Source organism: Mya arenaria, chromosome 9, assembly GCF_026914265.1.
Source record: "Mya arenaria isolate MELC-2E11 chromosome 9, ASM2691426v1".
Lineage (NCBI taxonomy): Eukaryota > Metazoa > Mollusca > Bivalvia > Myida > Myidae > Mya > Mya arenaria.
In genome coordinates, this window is record NC_069130.1 from 25,341,807 (window position 1) to 25,348,350 (window position 6,544).

General features: G+C 34.4%; 1 long non-coding RNA gene across 1 annotated transcript; it reads left to right on the forward strand.

Annotated features, from left to right (window-relative positions):
• The first annotated feature begins 766 nt into the window (after nt 1-766).
• LOC128202816 (uncharacterized) lies at nt 767-5,715 on the forward strand. Its single transcript, XR_008255813.1, has 3 exons — nt 767-903; nt 3,683-3,879; nt 5,635-5,715. It is a non-coding gene; the product is annotated as an uncharacterized LOC128202816 (long non-coding RNA).
• The last annotated feature ends 829 nt before the right edge of the window (nt 5,716-6,544 follow it).

A 6,544-nucleotide genomic window follows, 5' to 3' on the forward strand; every position in this document is an offset into this window, starting at 1 on the left:
ACTATTTAGATGTTTTATTATCAGCTTTTAATTTGTCGCCAATTTGAATACTCGCTGAAGAGAATGGCTTATCAGAAATAATCTTAATTACCTATTTACCCGTCGGTAACTCCTACAATATGTTATCAAACAAGAACGGAATATTAATGCGTAGAATGTGTTTCGTGTGACTACAGTTAGTCTCTATTGGTAAAAGAGGTAGAATGGATTGTTTAACAGTTCGGTGTTTTGCGTTTTGTTTTGTGTTACTTGTGCTATGCCCACTTTCATGTTTCTCTTATACCGCTGACCAAGTGTTTAAGTTCCTTTCTGGTCGATTGACAAGTGTTGAGATAACTGTTGATATTTATAAAGATAAGATTGAGGCCTTTGAAGAAAGGTATGGGGATCCAAAGTCGTCGGAAAGTGATTTCGAATTGCCAGAAATTTCTCAGAAAATTGAACAAAAACTTCAAAAGAATATTCAACAGAGAACACTGGGTTTGACTCGTGCCTTCACCAAAGAAAAGTTAAACCTCCAAGCCTTAATTGGTTCGGCGAGGTTGGAATACCAAGCAGATTTACAGAACAAAATCGGTACTTTGGAAAAGAAGATAAGCGCGAATCTACAATCTAACGTTGTTGACATTAAACGTATCTTGCATGGTACTGAATCAAAAACTAATACTGACATTTTGGAGTTACACACTGCACTGAACAAAGAGCGAAACGACGTAGATGAACTGGCAACAAAAGTAGATACTGTAAGCCAAGGTCTTGACAAAGTTACAGAATTGACCAATAAGATGGAATCTCTACTCAAAGCAAATCAAAAGCAAGGCCTTGACACAATTACAGAATTGGCCAGTAGGATTGAATCTCGGCTCACAGCAATTCAACATGAGGTGGAAAATCTAAAAAATAGTAAGTTCTTGGAAAATGATATTAGTAAGGTTACGAAATTTTCATGTTCTAGTTCGTGTGAATTAAAACTACTTTTTGGGTGTTTTGCAATTCAGTAAAGTGTATTGTGTACACATTAGTTTTAGTTAAGGTTAAAGCATCGATCGAAATCAAGAGATATATATCAAACTTGTAGTCTATGTCATGCAAGAGTGTGTATTATACTTAAACAAGGCAAACGGTAACAGAATTTACAATATCACGGAGAACGCAATTATCGCGAGAGTCGTTCAGCCTGACGTTCAAGTGGGCAGAGCAATTTAGTTAGAAACTTTCAACTTCAGGTTTTACATTGCGGGCGAAACCAATCGGTACTGTTGAGAACAATAGTTCACCTCAACACAAACTATACTATTGCCATATTAAGCTATATGTAAAGATACTGTGAAATTAACTGGCTTTTTACTAGAACTCAGACAAAATGTTACTTTTAAATAAAAAAATATATTGGATGTAATTCATCCCTAATTGCTGTAATAAACCAAATAATACTTTTAAATGGAACATATGATGTTAATTGAGACAAACTTTTTTTAAACGTTACGTTACCTCAAGTGACCATTTTGATATAAAATACAACTTTAGCTAGTCCGTGACTGGTTCTGCCTTTACTGTTGGCTTTCTTGTTTCATTTTCTTGCCCACCGTTGAAACATTCTCTCTGTTTAGGCTATTTAAACATTAGGTTGGCACCCGATTGATCGCATAGGCCATTTTCGTAGTAGAATTCAAGCGCTTTAAGCCGGGCATATGGTTTTCCCTTTATCGAGTTCTGTTGAAGTTGTGTTAAAGCTGTGTTGAGTTCAGACACAATTAAAACACAATTCCATTAATAGTAACATACAGCTCTGAGATCATATCTCATGATCTTAAAAAATCGACATTTTGAAAATGCTGTTCTATTGCACTCGTGAAATAAAATAAGATGCCTTTTTTGGAGTTTTATTGGTATTTGATATATTTTTCTAATCGTCCTTTTGAAAAACTATTTGCTACGCCGCTACCTGTTAGACGTCCCTCACGCAAAATGTTGACTCCTGCTAACGTAGCTGTCATTTTTGTTTGCGGTTCGTTGATTCATAATAATAGTTAATTATTTACTCGTTTTTGAGTGCAAACACGTTTTGAACATTAATCGTGCACTTTAATTAATGAATCTCTGTTCCAAATAATAACAGTTAATGTATGAAAGCACTTTTAAAATGAACAAAGCACGAACACATAATCAAATTTCACTAATCGCCATTTGCTAAATGACAAGTGGAAAGGTCGAATGTGGAAGAAAACTAATTGTGAATGGATTTAAAACAGCTTTTAAACTTTGGCTATTTAATTACCCCTCCCGCTCCATTGTCAGAGATTACTCTGTTTCGTTTGAAGAAACATCGATTTCCAGAAAAAGAATAAAATACCAAGCTTTGTTTTTGACATTTTCTTAGGCATGACTTGGATATTTGCTAGATGATAAAAGATCGAGGACATGGTCGAGCAACGGTTTTTGTCTGCAATTTGTTTAGTAAGAAAGCAAATAAAATGTTCAAACATTCAGTTTTATGTTCAAGAAAAGGTTTGAGGAACGGATTTCTGTTTATTTAATAGCAGTAATTTATGTTTATTTCCAAAAATATCCCTTTTAAACATATGCATTTTATTTCAAATTATCATATTTAGGAATATTTACTGGTTCAAAAGTGATGTGTTTAGGCTTCATCAATGAGAAATAACTACACATGATTTAAAAAGTAGTTCTTAAAGTTCTTTCTCACTCCTTGGTTTGCGGTAAAATATCCATTGATATTTTCACTGTTGTTATTTAACTGATGAAACTCCATATGGAAAAGCATGAAATAAGTTTCCATTATTTACATGGCACTTTATACACCAAACGCAGCCAATATTCACATGGTGACAGTAAAATAAATATATTATTTATCAAGCCAATATGAATAATGTCTATGATTGATGTTTAGGTCACCATTCATATCTAGCTTCTAGGTGGCCAAAAAGCTAAAGCCTCTATTTTCATAGAACTTCGTTATGGTCGATTGGACATTCTGAGAGTAGCTGGAACAGTCAATCTTTAACATCTTTTTCGGAGGTCTCGATGACTTGAGGAATAATAAACAAGGTCTAGCCTTTTACGGAAACTCAAACTGTACGTGATACTTTCGAATATCAGAAGACCCCGACACAGGTCAACCACTAATGGCTGAGTAATGTACTGTTCAGAAAGGAGTTCAATTACCATTTTTTACCAACATTCAGTCACAAGGGCTTAGCTTAGCTCAATTTGACGTCACATCTTCGATGAGATCCTCTCATAATTGTCATGTGAGGTTAAAAGTCATCTGGTGTCATTTAAATAAAGAAACGTAATGGTTAACTGACATTTTAGGTCAATTTAGAGGTATAAAACGCTGTCCTAGAGTTTGATCAGGGATTCTGGAGATTTAAGAAATTCTACAAACATTCTATATCCGTAAAGCTTCTGCTGCACACAGACACACATGCACGAACGCACATGTCGCACGCATACATACACACATAAACAAACACGCACGCACGCACAAACCATCACAAACAATCCGTGCCTGACGTTTTTTGTTCTTTTGTAATAAATGATTAGATTTCAGATGCAAACAGTAGTATTACACTTTTCTGCTTTTTGCTACAAAACTAGCAGCACATGTAGAAAAGGTAAAACATGTATGAATAGTGTTGTTTTCTTTTTACCACATCAGTCACGGAAGATGCGATTATATGCGAGCGTTTAAAAGGTCACATCGAGTGTGCCCAAGGCCAGAAGATAACCGTGTACTACGCCAACTATGGACGAACACACAACGGAACTATCTGTCCCCCTGGACCAACATCAAACCCTAACTGCCGTGCAGCAGACTCCTACACAAGGATATATAATGCTTGCAACAATTAACAGGTATATTAGTTTATAACCGTATTGATATTACCTGCATATGGTGTTCCGTTACCATTTTAGGGGTTAAATATTTCTGTATTGAAAAATAACACCTGCTTAGTCAAACATTGCAATACTCGGTAATACTGTGCATGTTTATGATATTCCTTTATAAAAAGCTGCATTGAATCAGGAATAACTCAACAACAATTACGCGCAAAACCATTTTCATTACATGTAGAAGATTCAAACCATTCGGACAATTGTTACCCCGTTGGTTTACCATGGTCGAGTATCTATTTTATTAGTACTTTTTGTTTTAAATGTATTTAAACTGAACTAGTTTATTTATCGTTATTAACAAACACGAAACAGTGACTTACAGATAGTAAGTAAAACATTAATCATTAAATTCAGTAATACATTTTTCTGAATTTTTTGCTACGAAACTAGCAGCACATGCAGAAAAGGTAAAACATGTATGAATAATGTTGTTTTCTATTAGTTTGTGACCATATTGATCTTACCTCGATGAGAACTCCGGACAGCCATTAAGCTATGACGAATCATTCTCAAGTGAGCGGTCTAGCAGTTATTGAATTTGTATAGCTGTTAAGCTTGGACAGATCACTTATAAATATGCAGTCTAGCAGTAATTAACTTTGGACAGCCGTTTAACTGAGACAGATCAACCTTAAATATTCAGTGTAGCAGTAACTTACTCTGGAGAGCCGTTAAGCTTGGACAGATAACCCTTAAATATGCAGTCTAGCAGTAACTAACTTTGGACAACCATTAAGCTGTAACAGGTCACTATTAAATATGTAGCCTAGCAGTAACTAGCTTTGGTCAACCATTAAGCTGTGAAAGATCAATCTTAAATATGAAGTCTAGCAGTAACTAATTTTGGACAACCATTAAGCTGTGACAGATCACTCTTAAATATGAAGTCTAGCAGTAAATAACTCTGGGCTGTGAGTCTCACAACTAAGAAAAGAAATAATACAATGTATTATATGTTTTCTGGTTTTTAGAGGTTAATCAGTAAAATAAAAACGATATATCACTCTTACAAACATTGAAATTAGCAAATTTATATCTGTTACAGTACTTAAAATTTATCCCGCTCTTACTTTCAAATCAAAACGCCAGTGCACACATGGACGTGATACTATTTATGAACTCAGTGTATGTTTACCACATGAGAAATTGCGTCGAAGATGCTTCGTTGAAAAGCAATATTTTGCTTCGGATGATGACTTTAAACAAAGATATATTTACTACCACTATTTAAAAAGAAACATGGCGCAGTCTATGCTCATAGATCCCCACCTTCGGTTCTTTACCAGAGTTTGAATGAGAGTGTAGCTTCCTAAAACACTTCTAGAAACCTTTTCTCAAAACCGCCGCCTGATGGAGCACAATCAAAACATTATTTTGAAAAAAGGTTTGTGAAAGTGTTTGAGGAAACTAATCACCTAATCAAAGTCCGTAATAAAACGAAAGCGGGGCCTTTTAAGCGGCACAGACTGCTCTTTGTTTCATTGAAAATGGTGAAGAAAAAGAAAAGTTATTTTGTTTTAAGTCTTCTTTCGAAGCAAAATGTTGCCGTTCGATGTAGCATTTATGACTTTATTTATCACATTGTATACACATACTGGAATTGGAACTACAACAGTATTCTATTATTATACTTTCAATAGTTATTATTCTATCAATGTATTTTAATGGTAATATTTTATTATACTATCAAAGTGTTTTTCTTTGTATCAATAGCGATGCGACTTGGCCGCAAACAATACAGTGTATGGAGATCCGTGCCCTGGAACGTACAAATACATCGAAGTAAAGTTCGCCTGTTTGTGGGAATAAATCATCTAAAGCATGATTATAAATCACATAACAAACCAGTGAAAATGTAACTGGGCAGGGAATGAAATTGATTTAAAACTAGTATTGAGATATTCAATATTAAATTGTTGTTCGTCTTCATTCATTTTTAAGAATATAAATTTAATGTACAAACGAATATGCTTAAATGACATATGGCAAATTAAACTATAAAATTTAAAGTTGCTTTTTCTTAAGTTACGTAAGCACCAGTAATTTTTGCCTTTAAAGTTATTTAAATCCGATGATATATGAACAAATATTAAACCGAATGCAAATAGAAACATTTCAAATGTGTTTGTTCACCAGGATGAGTTATTAAACTTCCATTATTTTCTATAGGGTATAATTTGTAGCCAAACGCATGTCTTATCTGTATGATTGCCTTTGAAGTGATTTTATAAATATTTGTCTTGGTTTTATTTTCAATGGATAAGAGCTATTGCATAAACAAACTTTCCTGATTAATCTACATGCATAAGTGCGTGTAAGGTACACAAATCCATCATTGATTGTCTTGTTGGGTGACAATTTATTGTATATAGTTTGAAATAAATGATATTTGAGTGAAACATATTTGTGTTAGCCTTGCCAGATTGTGTGGGGAGAGTCAAGCCGAAATGTGTACGAACAATGTGTATAAAGAACAATGTATTGATGGATACAATAGAACAGCAGCAGCAACAGTAGCAGCAGCAGAAATAGTTTGTCGTAATGCAGACGTGTATGTGTGGGAAAGCAAGAAATTCGGGCAGAGGTACGAAGGTTGAAGGTCGAGGCTCTCATTTGAAAATAA